Source organism: Candoia aspera, chromosome 1, assembly GCF_035149785.1.
Source record: "Candoia aspera isolate rCanAsp1 chromosome 1, rCanAsp1.hap2, whole genome shotgun sequence".
NCBI classification, from domain to species: Eukaryota; Metazoa; Chordata; class Lepidosauria; order Squamata; family Boidae; genus Candoia; species Candoia aspera.
In genome coordinates this window covers 272631140-272650842 of record NC_086153.1, presented here as the reverse complement: position 1 = coordinate 272650842, position 19703 = coordinate 272631140, and the positions used below count along the sequence as shown (strand labels likewise).

The window sequence follows — 19703 nt, the reverse complement described above, 5'->3', positions numbered from 1 at the left end:
GAAAAGGAAGATAGATGCTTTTGAACTGTGGTGTTGGAGGAAAATTCTGAGAGTGCCTTGGACTGCCAGAAGATCAAACCAGTCCATCCTCCAGGAAATAAAGCCAGACTGCTCACTTGAGGGAACAATATTAAAGGCAAAACTGAAATACTTTGGCCACATAATGAGAAGACAGGACACCCTGGAGAAGATGCTGATGCTAGGGAGAGTGGAAGGCAAAAGGAAGAGGGGCCGACCACGGGCAAGGTGGATGGATGACATTCTAGAGGTAATGGATTCGTCCCTGGGGGAGCTGGGGGTGTTGACGACCAACAGGAAGCTCTGGCCTGGGCTGGTCCATGAAGTCACGAAGAGTCGGAAGCGACTGAACGAATAAACAACAACAAAAAACAATCCAAAATTAAGACAGCATACAGCCAAAAAGATAAAGGTTCTGAAATAGTATGGTTGATAAGGGAGGGAGGGGGGAGGAAGGAAGGAAGGAAGGAAGGAAGGAAGGAAGGAAGGAAGGAAGGAAGGAAGGAAGGAAGGAAGGAAGGAAGGAAGGAAGGAAGGAAGATGCAAAACAGCTCAGTTCCCTGAAAGTTAATGAGCCTTTGTTTATTAAATGTAACTTTATTGAAGTTCTGGGTTCAGCTATTTTCACTAAAGGTTATTGCCCTGATTATCATTTTTAGGATCCTAGAGACAATAAAAGTTCACTTGGTTTGCAGCAGCCTGCCTGATTGTGGGAGGCTGGCATGTCTCTTTACATGCTAAACTTCCATATCTCCATTCTAACACAGAATCAGCGTAATGAGAGTTACACTACCTCAGTAGAAAAGATGCTTTAGAGGACAATTACTGAATGGTTGTGTGAGATACTTAACCAAACTTCCTTATTTAAAAGAAAAGATTTCAAAGAAGCTCTAGATACATTAAATGAGGAAAGGCTTTAATTCCTCCACCTAGAAATCTGAAAAGATCCAATTTGGGTTTTGCTGCTGTCAGCTCAGTAATTAAGCAACACTGGTGCAAAGTAGCACTGAAGGGCAGAATATGCTGGGAAACAGGGTATACAGACAGCTGGAGCCAAAGAAAAGGATACGGATGCTTGACTAAGGGAATTTCAAAACTGCATGTCATCAATCACATGTAGAGGCCAAAGCAAGCAGCAAAAGTGAACTTGTTGCTTAGTACAGTTTTTGATAAGGCAAAAATCTGAGGTTGTCATTTAGAGCTGGGGAAGTTGTAGTGAATCTTTGAAGCAGGGAGGTAGGCAATAGTCAAAAGTGGACATCACTCTTGTAGTGACCCATCCCTTTGCAATGAACCTGATATATGTTGCCTAACTTGACAACAACATCTATTTTAAAATGCTTCTAAATTTGTTTTTAGGAAGCTGCAGTAACCAGCTAGTCTCATCTGGTGTGTTTATTTCCCTGTCATCTTGCCTGGCTCTCTTCTCTCATTCATTGTGTTTCATGAACCTTAAATACCTGAATGAGAAAAATCAATTCCACATTGCCACTATTGAATTAAATAAAAACAATACTGTTCCTGCTGCAGTCCCCAGGCACTTCCTACGCCTTTTGGTTGTCATATGCAACAACCATGTCTGATATTTTTTTCCTTTACTGAGTTACAGCTACAATTAAATGTCAACCTCACTGTAATTACCTAATTAGATACCACATAAGAGTCCAGTTGTTAACAAGAATTGATGCATGTTGCCTACTGTACAGTATATCACATCCATTCTAACATATTTCCCATTTTTCTCAAGCTGCAGAGAAAATGATATATATGATGGGGGAGAGACAAATCTGGGGGGGAGTGAAGAAAGAGAGTTTAATAATCTGGTGATAAGTAACCACCCCGCTCAACATTTTCATACAGCTCCAGGAGCTTCAAAAAAAAAACAACCTTCCATTCCTTCTTCCAGTTATAACTGCACCACTGAATTATAGCAGTACAGTTGCCAAAAAGCAGTACTGTGGAGTCCTTGGTGCTCTCTGAGCCTTGTTGTTTTCTTGCAGACGTTTCATTGCCAGATTAGGCAACATCTTCAGTGCACTGAAGATGTTGCCTAGTCTGGCTATGAAACGTCTGCAAGAAAACAACAAGGCTCAGAGAGCACCAAGGACTCCACAGTTCAACCCTGAGCTGCAAATATTCTCTTAAAAAGCAGTACATTTGCAGCTTCCCCCTATTTTAAAGCAGAAGACACACAAACATTATATGAAGAAAACTCCCAAATCCCTCCCCCGCCAAAACCCTACGCTTAACGTGACACACTCCTCCCCCGTCTTTGTGATTTCTTTGCTTAGCACACTTATTCACCTCTCCCCCAAACATTAATTATGGCTCCTGGCCACAAAAACATGGCCCACTCGTGATCTTCCTTGGAAGACTAGAGACTAGAGATTTAAGACAAAAAAAAAACACACAAAAATTATAGCATCCCAGTGAACACAGGAGAAATCATCAAAAGACATATAGCCCACACCCACACATGCCCACATACCCTGAGCATATTTTAGGTTTACCAAATCTGGCTTGCAAAACTCTGAACAACTGCTAGGTGACAGCAAAGAAATACAGAAATGCTAACTCTTTGCTGCTCTCTTGTGGTTGTCTCAACTTGTGCAACCCCAATCTGGTAGCCTTTGCAGATCTGAAAAAGCAGTCGATGCTTTTTCAACTTCAGAGCAGCATAACTAAGAGAAAAATAAGGGCCTCCTTCTGAAGCCTGAAATTATTTTTAAATGACACTTTTAACAGCAAACCTTGGCCTTTATGTCCAAAGAAGAGGGTAAAAGCATATTGGGTATATTGAAATTGGGGATTAGATCCATTACTGTGTTTGTGCTGAAACAGTTTAACAAAAGGTAACACTGAAGACATTTCTAAAATACTGCATATTGGTTTTACTTGTGGATCCATAAGCAGTTTCAGGCACATAATGATTCTCTAGTCAAAAAGTTCCCAAATTATGAATGTTCGTGACTGTGCTAGACTTTGAAATCAAAGACTGTATTCTGTTAAAATGTACAACAAATCATTTTGGTCCATTATAGCATGAAATATTTTCAAAGGAAGAAAATACGTTAGAGACTCAGCAAAGCTAAAGGAGATCTGCAGTGATGCTTCAATGGGAAAAATAAAAAAAATGAAGTCGGAATAATCTTCATCTTCAAATCATTTATGTATTTGTTTCCTTATTATATCATAATCAGAAACCAATTCCCAATAGCTTGCAATATAAATGAAACCACAAAAACAAAAATATAAAACAATAAATCAACATAGGTACCAACCCCCAATCTCAATTATGGGGACAATTCAATCTTGAAGGACCTGAAGAAAAAGTATGTTTTTACAGCCTTTTGAAACGATGCCAGGGTAGGTGCCAAATTAATCTCCTGGCCTTTACCCCTCTCACCCACATATGTGAGGAGCTTAGATATCCCCACTCAAGATAAGCATGCAGAACAGGCCAATTCCACATGCAGAAGGGTGTCCCAGAGAGAAGATTTATGCTGTTTATGCTCTTCCACTCACTGAGTCAGGAACTGAATGCATCCAGCATATAGTGATGGTTGGCTAGTGCCAAAATAAATTAAAATCAGAGTGGAGCTAGGGAATCAACATTTGAAGCACCTTTTCATATACTACTAATAAAGCCAGAGTTTTACTGCTATACTAATCGGAGAAATACAGAATCTGAACATGGTTGAAAAGATCTAAAGACCACTGGAAACCAATTATTGCCTAACTAAAAAATTATAAAATTTTCTTTGTCAGAAATTTGTAGGTTTTGGACCAGATCAAATGAGCAAGCCTTTTTAGTGGGATCACTATGATTTAAAAACCGTCAAGCTGCTTACACACAATTACTTTAATCTAATCTAGCAAAGATTTTTTTCAACAACCGAAAATTAAACACTGTTGTAAGTTTTCAAATGCCTGCAAGATATTCAAATCCCCTTTTATATATTCTGTGTCAAGTGATAGGCTTGACACAGTATCCCTCAAATCACTCAATGTTAAATAAAAGCTATCCAGTAACAGAGTGGCCAGATCCCTTTCTACAGAGCCAAAAACTTGAACAAAAAGTTCAGAGGCTGGAAGAAAATGACCTTTTATCTCACTATCCTACCTGTTATTAAGCACAACCAGAGTCCTGCTTGCTACAATATCTAAAAGAAAATCTGCTTTAATTATACAGTGAAAATAAATTCTTTCCTGAAAATATTATGAAAACTAATTCAAATGTTTAACGGTCAAGGTAAAAAGAAGAGAGCTTTAGAGAAGAGCTGTACCTACCCAATTTAAATCCCTTTGATCCAATGATCCAATTAATAATATCTGTATGCTGGAAACTTGTGTGCCGTCTTGACAGTTGTTGTCAGTGCCAGTTCCAAATGCAAAACAATAGATTATTAGTCAATCCTTCCTTTTAAAAATGCAATGAGAATGTATGGCAAACCTCATGGGGAAGTACATGTAGGTGAAAGGCTGATGAAAGCATAATATTCCCTGGGCTGTGGTCAAATTCATGTTTCAGTGTAGGCACCAAGCACTTCCAAGATATGCTGGCACCAGGCCTTAGCCCTGCCCTATGTAGAATCAGCTGAACAACTCAGCAAGCAAATGTCCCAAGTCCAACTCCTTCTGCTCCTTCAGACATAAAGTGCTGTTATCAAACCAAACCAAATAATCCAAACAACATCCTGTGGCCACCATTTGTACTCATAACCACAAAGAGGTATCTCCTTTCTCTACCAGAACAAGAGTTCAGTTCTTTCTTCCTGCAACAAGAACTTTAATTACACTATTATCATCTCTGTACTTATTTTCTAGTATGTTTACACACACATACCCCTATGATCCTCCCCACCCATTACATATTTAAGCTGTATGAGCTTGCTTTCTCAAGAAGAGCCTCTCTTTTCCTTTCTAAACTGTTCCTTTCTGCCCATCTGCTTTTCTCCCAAAAGTTGAAAAGATCCAGGTCCCACAGAAGGTGTGCTTACATTGAACCACCAACTAACCAATTCCATTTTAGTAATTCATGCAAGCAGAACCCTATAGAGAGTTTAGGGTGCTATACATATTCAAGCAACTGGAACAACTGAACAAACCATAATTAAGCTAAAAATAGATAATGAAAATAGATTTGTATAATTCAGCAAAAAAAAAAAAGACACAAGATTATCTTAAAGTTAGTATCCCCTCTTCCAAGTCTGTGAACAAGGCCTATATACAAGTTCAATACACGTGGGCAAAACATATGTTGACTGTAAATTCTAAATGCATTGGACGACCAAATAAAACTTGGTTTTGACAAGCCTATCATGGGAGCACACCCATATTCTCCCTCACAGGAAGAAAAGCAACTCGAATTGAGCATTCTTTTAAAAAGACAAAGAGACGAAGCAGTCTCATTTTCTTCACTATTACTGTTTTCTGCTCCTTGTAATCTTGATCTCACTTTTCCCAGAAAAAGGTCTCCCAATCAGTTGGCCTTTTTGGTCAATATTCTTGTTCCTGTACTTTGCACAGTCAAAAAAAAAAAAACCCTGTTGCATTTTTTGGATGTAAGCACAGCAGCAAAGTAACACGGAGTATAATTTAGTATATAATCCAGACAGAACTGCATGAGACCAACTAATACAGAGTGTGTGCCAGAATCCTCTGCTGTATTCAGCATGTTTTTAGGATTCCTCTGCAGATGAGACAATGATTTCTACCATACCACAACCACTATGGAATCAAGCCATCCCTGAACGAGGGTAAAACCGTTCACTTATCCTCTTGGACAAACTCATCCAGGGCAATATAAAAACTGCTTTCCAGAACTTGCTGGAAGACAGGGGACATGGGGAATAATTGTCTCTCAATTCACAAAAGGTGGGAGCAACTCACAAGCAAACATGTTGCCTCCATCTTTGAGGCAGAAACATCTAAAGAACCTGATTCTTTTACAATCCATATCACCACTGATTTGCTGAATCCCCTCCATGAGGAACAAGAAGCCAATGATCTAAAATGCAGTTTTTGCTGTGTTTGGTAGCACTCAATGTGGAACATATTCCCTGAAGGTAAAAAGTTTGTCAACCATTTAATAGTTCGTAACAGATGGGTAAAGATTCAGACAACCTGTGGATTTCCTTATAGAGTCGTTTTTGCTTATAGAAACAATATGGCATGTATATCAGTAGGAATCCACACCCCTATTTTCAAGTTTCTGCACATCTGGCAAGTTCTAGGATACCTAGAGGTAATTCACAAAAGTTTTCTAGCTTATGTGATTAGTCTAGTAGTTTGTGGGCACTGGTGAGGAATAAGCCATGGTTTGGTAGGCATACATGTATCCCACCAGATCATTTTCTGACAAAGTACAAGACAGAATCCAAATATCCCACAGTACTGCCATAGCTAAAAAAATAGAATGTAGCCAACCATATCTTACAGTGTGCTCTTTAGAGAGAGAGAACACAATGAGATGTTACTATTAAGTGGAAGTGTGGATAGGAGTACACTAAGTTTTCTTATCCCTGCCTTTCTCTTTCAAAGTATTTCCTCAACAAGTGACTTTAGTGGAGGGTTTGTGTAGCAAAAAAGAAGAAAAAGTATCTCTGGGAAACATGGGCAACTGAACAGGATTTCAAAAAATCCTTTAGTTGTCTAAGACAAAATGACCCAGCCAACTATTTTAGAAAAAGGTGCTATATTTAAAATATATACTGTATTTCATCTTGCATTTAAGACTCCAAAATAGAAGTTTTAAACTCCCCAAAGTATCTCATTCTTAAGTGCCCACCAAATGTGTTGGAATATAACCCCCCAAATCTTGAACCTACATCAGGCATACCATATTTGGGCTGCAAAAATCTGGATAACCACTGCACGGCAGCAAAGAACTACTATTTTCTGTAGCTCCAGATACAGTATTTGCAGCTCAGATATGACATGATCCTACTCAACAGGTCATTAATCAATGCTAGGTGAGGATCAGAGCTATAGTATATCACATCAAGGCGGCACCAGGATGGGTAAGATTCAGAAATTTAAATCACAATCTCCCAGTTAAGAGATAATCCATCAACATATTTGTGAAGAGTGATAAGTGCAATTTCTTTGTAAAGAAATTACAAAGCTAAAATTACCTAATAGTAGATGAAACCATGCCCACTTCTTTGCACTAACAGGCTGGTGCCATCAAGACTGGTTGCACTAGCCAATTCCTCTTATTTTTGTACCAATCAGCAATATTCTTCATATGCTTCTTAAGAGCTTTATTCACTTCCTCTAAGGTTCTGCCATAGGGAAGCTAAATGTTCTCACAATATTGTCTCTTGGCTCTTCCTCTTGACCTTGCCAGTGGACTTTTTCTCATCTGTTCTGAGACTGTCTTAGCCCTCTACCCTATCCATACTTAGAACATGAAGTCTAACATTTTCTGCGATGGGCCATACTTGCCTTCTAAGCAATGCTATAGTCCAAAACTATTAAGTGAAGCCATGACAAAAATTGGATTAGTTATTTCATTTACATTTCAATATAATTAATGTTAAAAAGAGTTAATAAAATATTCTCTAATAATATATTTAATCAGTTCCTCTTCTGTCATATGAAAAATATAAACTGGTTGCAACTTTTTGAGTTGCTAAACCCATGACATTTATGTATTGCACATAGTCCTGAGATGCCAGATTATGCATCTCCAATTAGAAGGAGCAATTTGTTTTCCCCTTTTATGATTTAAAAGTAGAGTGAAAGCATTTTGTAGGGAAGGTAATTTTGGAAATGAAAGATCTTCTAACATTAAACATGAAGGTGTATGTGTTACATGGCAGAATTGTATGAAATTATCACAATTATAAAACTATCCTCTTTCCCCTGGCCACCTCACTTCGTTTATTGTTCAATAAATACATACAGTATGCCTTCCAGGCCAACAGTTTCAGGCAGCTCATAAGAATGAGTATATAATACATAAAACGTTAAAACTATTTAACATTCTAAGGCAGTTCCAACACTTCTTAGTGTTTTTCCCGTGCTATGGCAGTTCCAACACTAAAACCTCTAAAACACTTAAAAAGACAACACAATTGACACTGTGAAATCACTCACAGAGAACTTCCCTTTGCCATGTAATGAGAAGGGAAGGGCCACTGTGCATAGTCAATGGAGTACTACTGAATTAGAAGAGGGGTGATGTGGCTTTCAAATCTCACTAAGCTATGAAGGCTGTACATTTTCTCTTAGCTTATCCTCACAACAGAAACTCAGAATGAAGACCAAAATGACACCAGCTCACTCTTGTTCCTCACACAGAAAATGATAAGACTGAACGTTTTTTTCACCCCACGGTTCATTTTTATTCCTTTATACTATTTCAAGTGAATGTGTATGATTTTTTTTTCCTCGTATGGTCACCTCTGAAGATTTTCACAACATAAAGCTGCTTGCAAAGGGTTAGGCCTTCTGTTCCCTAAGGCAGTGTTTCTCAACCTTGGGAACTTTAAGATGTGTGGACTTCAACTTCCAGAATTGCTGGTTGGGGAATTCTGGGAGTTGAAGTCCACACATCTTAAAGTTGTCAAGGTTGAGAAACACTGCCATAAAAGAACAGAAGCTGACACAATTGATACATGGTACAAAGTTAAATGTGACATCCTCCGGCAAATCTGAATGCACTCTTGCTATTTCTGAGCAGTTCACAGGAGCATACAAAGTCTAGGCACCCCAGGTCAAATTGTATGCTTTAATTAATTACTAAGTGAACAGTGAATATAGTTGGTGCAGAGGTTTGAACATCCTTACAGTCAGTATTTGTCTAACACATCTTTTGGCAGAAATAACAGTTCACATAATCAGCAAAGAGTTTTTCTATTCTTGTTTTTGGAATGCATAACTTCCATTTCCTAATACTGTCTCTCACAGTTAAAACTGCTATTGTCTTTAGAGATTTTCACCATATAAATTGCTATTCCTATATCCACCACCCTACTCCCTTGGGGGAGATGGGCGGTGACAGAAATTTGAAATATAAATAAATAAATAAATAAATAAAAATATTCATCAAAATTGCTATTGCTATTGCCTTTAGAGCAGTTATAGGTAAGCCTAACTGTAACAGCCCTGCTCTGTGAGCTGCACTGGTTGCTAATTGGCTTCTGGGTGCAATTCAAGGTGTTACATGGCACAGCTATTTGAGGGACTGCCTGTCTCCCAGAGTGGCTGCCTGTCCTGTGTGCTCCGAGTCAGCTTGCTTCAGGTCTGTTGCTTAATCAGTGTCATCTAACAGGACCTAAGAGGCAGGCCTTCTCTTTCATCACACCTGCCCTTAGCAGCAGCATCCATCCTGAGATTTGCATGGCCTCCATCTTCCCCTCTTTCAAGCAATCCTTAAAAACAGGATGTTTTCCCCAGGCCTTGGGTTAGGGTATTTGAGCAAGGCCCTTAAAGTTGGGTATTATGTGGAAGGATGTTGTGTTGTTCTCTGGAATGACGGTTGTGCCTTTTATATAACGTTGTTTCATTTAACTTGGTGAAGTCAATTAGAGTTCTTCTGGAGTTGGGCAGACTAGAAATTCAATAAATAAATAATTTTATAGGCTTCCCCTGCTTGGTAAAATGAATTATCTTTGTTTCAAAATGTTCAGACAACTGCTTAGAAGAGTCCACGGTGATTGAAAGTAGACATAACAATCACAGCCTGAGAGGTTTGAAGAGTCAGCATATTTGTTCACTTGTGGAACTGCTATTTCCTGGATAACTGTAAACCTGACAAATGGATGCCACCACATCTTCATTCCTTATAAAATGCTGTAGCTAAGGCCAGGTCATTGCATAAGAAAAGTCTTAAGAAAGTATGCATTGGGCTTCGGTCTTAACAGCTTCTGGAGGGTAGTCCAATCTTCTGGCATAACCAGAAGCAGGCTTTTTGCATTCTTGAAGCAAATGCATCTTTCTCTAGACTTACACAGCTTTTTCAGAAGCTGCTCTCACACAAGCTGTCTTGTGTGCACACACAGCTACTTGCTTCAGTGGGAAAAATGCAAACTCAACTCCCAGGGACTACCTGGACACATCCATGTTGCTTTCATATAAAAAAGATTTGCCACAGCTTCTTTACCATGCAGATTATGGAAATTAAGTTGCAGAAATGAGGCATGTATGTTTAACAGCAAAGAAATCTTTGCATCAAAACAGAATTCTTATGATGAATTGGCCTGAGCCAAGCTCTAGTATATCAATTTTGTAAGAATCATAATTTTAATGTAATTTGGGTACAAAAGGAACAGAGAACACAGATGTCTAAATTTATTCCTAGTAATATGATAGGCTGCAATAATGCTAAAAATAATTATAAAAATATGAGATTATTGATCAAGTACAGTAAAGACTATTAGGTCTACAGCATCCTGGGTTCCATGCATTTTGGACGATAGCTCCTATTAGCTCCAAACAGTGTGGCTCCAATCCATACTGGAGAGCTTGTGTGAGAGCAGCTTCTGAAAAAGCTGTGTAAGCCTAGAGAAAGATGCATCTGCTTCAAGATAAAATGTTCTTTATAGATCAAGATCAGGAAAGATTGTCCTAAAGACTTTGTAATTTGAATGTAGAGACCATGCATTTCCTGTCTTTCAATCTTGTAGATTTTCTTACTGGAGCTTCACAAAAGATAAAAAGCAAGTCAATTGCACACCACCATCCAGAGCCCAAGCTTTTTCTTCTTACCTATTGCTTGCAAGTTATTTCTCTCCTTCAGTGCCAATAACTACTTCTATCTTTCTTTCACTCTCAGCCCCTATGTCCCACTGACCCACTGACTGGTGAATAGTGCACAGTAAAAAAAATTGATATTGTTTTTAGATCCCAGAAGGGTTTGAAAGAATGATTCCACTGATAATTTAATTCTTCTGGATTTCTCCCTCAGTCTTGTTATAGCCCCAAATCTTACATTATCTATCTAGCTATCTAGCTATTAAATCTGTATGCCGCCCAACTCCCAACCCCAGCTTTAGCTCTTAAACTCTTAAAAAGCCTTTTTTACATTTTAATTTTGGAAGTGATTCATCCTGAACAGATTGCTTTGACTGGCTGGTTTCTTTTCCATTCAAAACTTGGAAGTACTGTCCTGGAACAGAAGAGGAGGCTTGTATAAAATCTGTCATTTAATGCTTTAATTTTAATAAACCAGAACTTCATTGCATGGGATTTGTAGGAACTGCCTAATGCCAAACCAGATCTTTGATCCACCTTTGCTTTGGAAAGTCTACACCTGCACTGATTAGCAGCAATGATATAGTAGGATAGGAATGGGCAATCTTTGGCCATGAATAGGATGCAGCTCTCAAACAATTCTCAGGTACAGGATTTCAATCTTCATCTTGGGTCTGAAAAGAGGGATTTCTTTTCCTCTCTAGCCAATATAGCATTGGTGTAAGAGGAGGAAGACTTGAGTGATAAATATATATATTTCTGCACAAGGGAACAATATCTCTCTCACTTGGCCCAAGGGTGTGGAGTATTTGACATATTGCCTCAGGGCAAGTGATCCTCTGGAGAGAGAAATGATTCTTCACCTTGGCACTAATGTTTCCCGACAAAGTCTTGCAGGTCAGAACTGAGCCTGACACATTTTACAAATAAAGTGTTAGCCTTACACTGAAGTACACACTCTCAACTAATTTCAAACCTTCTATGTGCAGGGTAAGGAGAATCGTGAAGTAATTGCAGCAACCACACAGTCATAGGCCTGAGTTAAATCTGAAGAGGGAAAATCTAATGCCCAAGTCATGGTGATAAAGCACTTGTGGTTTTTTGTCAGCCTTGAGAGGTAGACCAGACAGGAAGCATGGTCAGATGAGCTAATTCTACTTTATTGTAAGGTTACATTAATTACATTAACAGAATCTTGCAAGTTTAAAAGTACATTTCTCCCTCCCATCCCCTTTACAGCCCAAGAATATAGGGAGGGTCCTTTCTGAGCCGCTTGCCCTGTCCACATTCCTTACAAAGAATGGTACAAAGAATAATCATTTTAGGATCTGTTCCCATGAAACTACTAAAGTAGGTATAGTAACACAGCAGCTGCCATAGGCAAAAGCTGCAGGTCTCAAACCTCCTTTCCCAGAGGCCCTAAATGCTACTTTCCACCTTCATTTAGCGGCTGGGTAGTTACGAGAGCCACTAGCTATCTTCCAAAGAGTACTCTGCCTGGCATCCTCTTCCCTAACTCTAGCCTGTTGAGAGAAACAGGGCTCCCAGAACCTGTACTGCCCTTCAGACAAATAAAAGGTAAAAATGGAAAAATTAAATGCTTTCTATAACTTAACCACCTGGTCTTACAGCGTAAAGGTGAGTGGCTAATGGCTTTAGCTCTTCCTCCCCCGTATTGGAAATAATCAATCTCTCAAAAGGTAAAACTAGAATGTATTTTTAAAAAGTAACTCAAAAGTTCTCATATATGGGCCTTGGCTCAAGAAGCATTTTATAGAAAAGAAACAGTGGGCACAGGAAAGTGGGTAACATATCAAGACTTGCTAGTATGGGAAAATTGAGAACTTAAGATGAAATCAAAAGAACAATTGACTACAAAGGGATTTAGTTTTCAATGGTTTTCATATGTACAATCAAGAGAAAGATTTAATACAGATAAAAAAGCACCAAGAATAGAACATTATAAAACCGATATTGAAAAATGATGAACATGTGATTACCAAAATGTATAAATGTTTGTTGAGATTTGAAATGAAAGAAGAGCAAGTTAAAGAATGTATGATAAAATGGGCTAAGAACTTTGATTATAACATTCAAATGGATCAATGGAAGAGAATGTAGTTAAAAGGTCTGACATTCACATTGACTTACAATTTAAAAGAGAATTTTTATAAAACGATGTACCATTGGTATATGTCACCAAAGAAATGGTCTAAGATATATAAAGGTACTTTATACTATTGGAAATATGAAAAGCATGAAGGGACATTTTACCATGCATGATGCACTTGCAAAAAAGCGAAAAAATACTAGAGACAAATTTACACAAAGATAGAGGGTTTTAAAACTTAATATTCAGCTGAAACCCAAGCTTTTTTTACTAGGACTTATGGACAGTCAACTAGAAAAGACTCAAGGACGACTGGTTTTATAGATGATAACTGCAATGAGGCTAATATGCACAAAGATGGAAAAATACAGAAATACCCACAATGGAGAGTGGACTGTGAAGATGGTAGAACTTGCTGAAATGGCTAAATTGACTTGTCTGATTGGGAAAGGAACAATAATTACTTTTATAAAAGACTGAAAACCTTTTGTGGATCTTTTGCTGAAAATGGACAAAAATGAATTGGTGATCTTGGGATTTATTGATTAAAAAGAGTTGTTTATAGGAAGAAGGGAACCATGATATGTAATTTGGGAGGGTGGAAATGGCAATAATTATGTTTGTAACGGCTGCAAAGAAGAACTGAAGTCACTTCTTTAGATATCTTCCTTTTCTTTGCCTTTACTGTTTCTCACATTTTCTTTTATATTTTCATATATTTTACTTTCTTCTACTTTTTTCTTTACATTTCTGTAGCTTTTAAATCTTGTATAAAATTCTTTTTCAATAAAAACTCTATATATAAATTAAAAAGTTCTCTTATATAAAGCCCAATTTACAAAAATTCATACAATCCTCTTGGCAGACCACAAGATGGTGCTGGTCCACCCTAATTACTGATCTCAAGAGAGACATACCTTTCAAAGTTATACTATCCCAAGAAATAAGTACAGGGAAAAGTTAATCTCTTTTACACAGAAAATTACACAGAATGCATGACTTGTGCAGAAAAATAGGAATGACAGAATAAGGTTTTTAATACAGAGAGAAGGAGAGCAAAATAAATAAAAAGTTTAATGTTGATTTGCCTATTTTTATGAAAACAACCTAAGTCTCAAAACAAATTCCTGTGCTTCTTTTTCCTGGATCTCCCCCTGTCTCTTACTTATATCATATCTCATTATAATTATTGTGAAATCATCCCAATAGGGAGTAAGGCTGGATTGTATCATGAACTCTACTATTCCAATAAGAGACAACATTTCTATAAACTTTCTGCCCATTAAGTTCCCATTCTTAATTCTTAATAATTGAATTATTTTCTCATAGAAGGCAGCAGGAGTATTTTATGAGCAATGAGAACAAAAAGCAAAACTCAAAACTAATGTTTAAAACCAAAAGCAAATAAGAAAAATCAAGTACAAGTGCAGCACTTATATTACTCATAAGCTTCTGTAATGGTACTCCAATAAATTAAAACCATTTAAACTAAGGGTTGCTACTTTGTTTCCTAAAAGCTAAGTTGGGAATTTCCTTGTTTCAGCTTTAAAACAAATATTTTAAAATGAAGAACCTTACAAAATGAAACAACTGCAATAGTATATTTTTGGAAAATTAAGGAAACAGCTTCTGCTAATAGTTCACCTTTCTGTTGAGGACTCCATCCCATTCCTTGTTCCAATACAGTTGTGTTTACAAATGATTCATTTTTCCACTTCAAAGCATGAGAGGCACAGAAACAAGAGGGATTGCTCATATATATATGCACATTTCCCTTCTACACTGTATGTCGAACACCAAGCATGCTCATGTGTTTAAGAACTCCCAAAGGGAGAGCCTGCACCGCACTTACGAAACTGAACTGTAGTAGCCCCCAGATCTTGGCTCCCATTACAGCCTAGTACCAATTGGACTCCACTATCAGCATGACCTTCGAACAGACAACAGGAAATGCAATCGTGACTCCAATTTTGTCAGAAGTTTCAGGCAGGAAAAATCCCATTAGTACTCTTTCCTTGAAGGAAAGTCTGATGGAACCCATGGGGGGAAAATCAAGAATGGTCTCTACTTCCCTCCTTTCATCAGTGAATCTACTCAAAGTAGGCTGGCAGAAGTAGCTAACTGTGAGACAAAGATCATCTCCTGACAGTAAGCCTGAGGAAAATGCTAGAAAAAAAGTTGCGACATTGATCAATATAAACTTAGGTGTACACATTACACATTTGTCTCATTTAAACTGGGACATGTGAAAGTGGGTAGCAAGTTTATGCTAGATAGTCTACTTAAAGATATATGCAGGACAAAGCTCGTGATTTCAACAACTCACTATTAAAATTTAAATTGGTGGTTAGCTTTTATCACAGACTAAGGTAAACTGAATGAAGGTAAAGTCTGCACAGCCCACCTCCAAAGTTTATTTTAAAAACTTTATCTGTTGCTTTAATAAAAGAATTAAAAAGATGGCAAAAGGCAAACAATGTGAAGGAACAATGCCTTTAGGGAAGACTATTTACCATTTATTTGCTAAATCTCTGTAGTGGCCATTAAGCAGGTTTTTGAGTGGCTCACAAAACAAATACAATTAAAATACAATATACAGTGATAAAAATGGATTAAAAACTAACTGCGTAATTAAGATGAAAAATAAAAGAATCAGACCATAAACTTTAATTATTTAGGAAGCCAGAGATACAGTGAGGTTCTAAAATTATCACACACCTAGCACCAGTTGATAGGTCATTCCATAAATGAGGTGCCCACCTAACTTTTTGGGCAGAGCAGGGTTTCTGAAGAAACTCTTGTATTACAGATAAGTACATATGGAAAAAGGTGATCATTAAGATAATCTGGAAAGAAATGTTTTGCCTTTCGCAATCTTTTTCATTCTTATATTAAAGCAATTTTTATATTAAATGTTTTTTAGGCCTTTAAAGATTACATTGGAGACCAGGTCCACTCTTGACAATTTACTAATCACTTCTTTAATTTTTTAAGTTCAGCATTATATTCTAATGAGATGAGATGAGGACATTGGACAGAATGAGGATAGGTTATGAGAGGCCACCACTTAAAAATGCATGGGTTCAGGTCACACATTATACAAACCAAAGGAAACAACTGTTATACAAAATTATGTATGACTGTATATACTGCAACATGGAAAACATCACAAAACTGCCGCAACCCAAACTAAAGTATATTCATCACTTCATGCTAGGTTTCTGTAATGTACATTATTTGGGGCTGCCTAGTATAATGACTGATTTAGTATTAAAAAGATGCCTTAGAGGAAAGAGTTAGTATGGCAAAGCATGGAAGATCTGAGATAGCATTTTTTTATTAAAAAAAAAAAACTAAACAGAAAAAGAGAAAAATTAAAGAGCTCCACAGGAGATATGAAGAAAGGCTACTAATAACTACAGAGAGCCTGGATGAAAAAGCTACACAAAGAGAAAATGTGTCAGCCCCTTTCCATTGCATAGAAGTGAGAACATTCTACAGATTTTGCCCTGCTATGTTGCACGCTCTTCTCACAACACCTGACATCATTACAGTCAGCTGGAAAACAGCAAGCCAGCCAATGACACAGCTGCACTCAAGGCACACCCACCAGATAAAAAATAAGCACACTGGGGGGTTTTTTAGGATGATTTCAAACACACAAAATCTATGTTTGGCTATCCCACTTTTTTTTTTTGGTTTGCTATTTTCTCCTATTCACAGAACCTCCCTTTGAACTCTGTCATTATTTGCTTATTTGGATCACACATTCCTGATGTGCTCCTGAATGGTAACGCTCATATGGAGATAGCACTAGACCTAAAGCCAGAGGAGGAGGGGGAAGAGGAAGAATTGCAAAGCAGTCACAAAAGAAAAGATCTGAGCTACTATGAGACTGAAATGGGGGGAATCTGACACTGCTGGTGCTTGACAATCCCAAGGCACAAACCCACCTTCTTAGTTCTGATGTGGTGTAATGACACCCATTCCCACTAAACACTTGGCTGTATAAGAAGGAATGCTCAGGAGGTTCTTCAAAATCATAGGAAGACAAAGGCCAAGAAGGAAGTGTAAAGAAAAATTCATCCTTTTTAATCCGTTTCCAGCATTATGTATACCGGTCTATCAAAAATAATTCAACAAGAACAGTTTTATACAATCAGTGCAGTGAAATTCCATTAACTCAGCTTTCTGTTTCCAGTAAGAGCCAACCTGATGCTTTGGGGAAGATTCCAAGCATAGTATGAAAGCAACATTGTTCAACCATTTTGTCCCTAGCATCTTAGTATTCATTGAAGTTTCTTTTAGTTATGAGTAGCAGCCATTCATAAATTATGTTCATTCATCAGTTCAACCCTTTTAGAGCCACTTAAGACTGTACCAATCACTGTATCTTAACTACGTTCTCACAACACACTGATTCTAGACCAGTATTTCTCAACATGCAGACTTCAAGTTGCCAAGGTTGAGAAACACTGTTCTAGATTGTATCTCCTGTAATTCTTGGGGGTGGTGATAGCTCTAGAGACAACCTTTCATAGTAAGAATGACCTCTTTTATATTCAACAGATTCATATTTAATGCCTACAAAGGACTGCTGCATAATCTGATGCTGTAATAGTTTTTAATCTTTAATGTATCACTTCTCAGTGTTAATATAGCAAGCAAGGTGACCATTATACAAAGACAATGTACTGTATACTCAATTTACAAACAGAAATATAACAAAATAGATTCAGAAAATGGTTGCAAAATGGAAGAACTACTGCCTTATTAATAGCTGTAAGGAGGTAAATATTTTACAGATGCATTTGGGCTACTCAGGGCTAAAACAATTGAACAAAAAACTTAGAGCATGTATCCTAATTTGTACTTTTTTTAAAGTAAAGAGATGAAGTGTGATGTGACAAAAGGATCATCTATCCTTGTCTTGTTATTACCAGTACAGAAGATTTCATTTGTCTGAGGAAGTGAAAGTAGGAGGAATGCCGGAACAAAGTGACTATGCAATGGGAGTTCCTAATTTTATTTTATTTTTTTATGACTGCAGTGTATATGTCACTCCAAACAGATTTCAATAAACTCAGAATGATAAGTAGGATTCCATGGCAAGAGAAGCTAATGGGAAAAAGGCCTCAAGATGCATGGAAGTTGCTAAAAAGAGACATATTAAAAACATGATTGCAAACAAGTCCAATAAAAAGAAAAAATGAAGGATAACAAAAGATAACAGAGAGCCAGTTTGGTCTAGCAGTTAAGGTACCAGGCTAGAAAACAAGAGACTGAGAATTCTAGTTCCGCTTTAGGCATGAAAAACCAGCTGGGTGACCTTGGGCCAGTCACTCTCTCTCAGCCCAACTCACCTCACAGGGCTGTTGTTGTGGGAAAAATAGGAGGAGGAAGGAGTATTAGGTATGTTCACCGCCTTGAGTTATTTATAAAAATAATAAAGGCAGGATTTAAAAATCTAAAAAAAAGAAGCTAATGTGGCAATACAGAAAAAATTGTGAAGATCTGAAAATAAAAAGACATTCATTCATTCATTCATTTATTAAATTTCTTTGCCGCCCATCTCGCATACGATGACTCTGGGCAGCTTACAAATAATAAAAATAGCAATCACTAAAACAGTTCAATATAAATTCCTAAAAATACAAAGACAAATACAAAATATACCATATAAAGTATAAAATTCCAGATGGGAAGATCTTAACCTTGGCATCCTCACAGGGCCAACCACCCCCATGAATAACTGTCACCCCTCCCATCCCAAGCCAGATGGCATAGCCATGTTTTTACTTCCTTCTGGAAGGCCAGGAGAGCGGGGGCCTGTCTCACTCCTGGTGGTAGCTTGTTCCAAAGGGTGGGTGCTACAGCAGAGAAGACCCTCTTCCTGGACCCTGCCAATTGGCAATCCCTCATTGGAGAGGGTCCGTAACATGCCCTCTCTGCCTGACCGGATGGGACGGGTCAATGTGATATGGGTGAGATAGTCCCTCAGGTAACCTGAACCCATGCCATGTAGGGCTTTAAAGGTGATAACCAACACCTTGAATTGGACCCGGAAGCAAACCAGCACCCAATGCAGCTCGCACAGCAATGGTGTTATAAGTACCCTTCTAGTAGCTCCTAAGACTGCTCGCACAGCCGCATTTTGGGGTAGCCCCATGTAGAGCACATTGCAGTAGCCTATAAGGGAGATGACCAGAGCATGAGTGACTGTTGGAGGGACTCCTGATACAGGAAAGGGTGTAGCTGGCGCACAACATGAAGTTGTGCAAAGGCTCCCCTGGCCACGACTGCCACCTGCTCTTTGAGAAGGAGTCGTGAGTCCAGGAGAACCCCCAAATTCCACACTGGTTGTGTCTGGGGCAATGCAACCCCATCCAGAACCAAAGATAGTAAATTCTTGGATACCTGGGAGCCCCCAACCTGCAGCCACTCCATCTTGCTGGTTCAGCTGAAGCCTGTTGTTCCCCATCCAAACCCTTACAGCCTCCAGGCACAGCGAAAGGGTGGCAACAGCATCACTTATATTCACCCGGGGTGGAGATGTATCGTTGAGTATCATCGATGATACCTCACCCCATGGCGATGGATGATCTCACCCAGTGGTTTCATGTAGATGTTAAAAAGGACCAGAGAGAGCACCGACCGAAACCTGTGGCACCCCACAAAGGAGGGATCGCAGGCCAGATCTATCACTCCCTATCAACACCGATTGGGACCAGCCCTGGAGGAAGGAGGGAAACTAGTGCAAAACCACGCCACCCACCCCCAACTCCCTGAGCCAACCCAAAAGGATACCATGGTCGATGGTATCGAAAGCTGCTGAGAGGTCAAGGAGAGCCAGGACGGATGCGCTGCCCCCATC

General features: G+C 38.5%; 1 protein-coding gene across 2 annotated transcripts in view; it reads right to left on the bottom strand.

Moving 5' to 3' along the window:
- The window catches only part of NR1H3 (nuclear receptor subfamily 1 group H member 3), a 41158-nt gene that overhangs the window by 17343 nt on the left and 4112 nt on the right, over positions 1-19703 (bottom strand). Inside the window, exon 1 of one of the 2 annotated variants that reach the window (XM_063289732.1) lies at positions 4309-4584. The exons of the other annotated variant lie outside the window; for it this stretch is intronic. The gene's annotated coding sequence lies outside the window, so the exon portion shown is untranslated. Of the gene's footprint in view, positions 1-4308; positions 4585-19703 lie in introns of those variants that run through there. 2 annotated transcript variants of the gene reach the window in all.